Source organism: Populus euphratica, unplaced genomic scaffold (assembly GCF_000495115.2).
Source record: "Populus euphratica unplaced genomic scaffold, PopEup_1.0 scaffold36.1, whole genome shotgun sequence".
NCBI classification, from domain to species: domain Eukaryota; kingdom Viridiplantae; phylum Streptophyta; class Magnoliopsida; order Malpighiales; family Salicaceae; genus Populus; species Populus euphratica.
Genome location: NW_011499908.1, coordinates 545,468 through 546,322, shown reverse-complemented (window position 1 = coordinate 546,322; position 855 = coordinate 545,468).

The window sequence follows — 855 nt, the reverse complement described above, 5'->3', positions numbered from 1 at the left end:
ACGTCTTACTTCTCCATGAGTCTCCCACTCTTAGTCTCAAGAGTCCAGGTAGCTTTCCACCTTTAACCATGGGGGCAGCCCATAAAAGACTGATCCATATCTGTCTTTATGCTTTGAGTATTACAATGTCATTACCGAGCTCACCACCTTAACAAAAGTCAACTCGTTCCCGGAACCTGCGCATACCCTCTGCTCCTTCATAGCAGCCGCGTCTTAATGCTCCACAAGTCATCCACTTATTGTCCAAGGCAAATGTCTTCTAGCTCATTCTCCATACTCATCATAGCCCTTTTATTGGCTATCCATCTGTCCACTCATACCTAGCCATCACATTGGCTCTGGGGTGTTATGAACTGGGCTCTTTCCACGGCCCTCACACCTTCTCCTGAGGTGTCTCCGCTCATCGTCATACAGCGATCTAATCATGAACTCATCTCACACCTTCTTTTTAAGGTGTCTTCGCCTTTTATAGGCGGTCGTATCCTCTTTCAGCTAAGATGCTTCAAAATGGTTCCATAAATTCTTTGCCACTAATTACATAGAAAGAGAAATTTGCGATATACTCCTCGCAATCCTCCACCTCAATTTCTATGTTTGGAGCTTCTACGCCTTTTCTGCTTAACAGCTCCACCCGCACCAACTCCCTTTGGTGTCTTCGCCTTTCATCATAAGCGGTCGCCTTTTATCACAGGCGTTTGCACCCCCTCAATTAGGTGCATCTGCAACAGCTCATCCTTCCATCCTTGCATGCATTGAAAGGTCCTCGCTTGTTGCCTTTATCAAGAGCACAAGAGACTTTTTGTTGTACAACTTTTTCATAGTCTCTGCTCTGAGCTTCATCTGGGAACTCTTCTT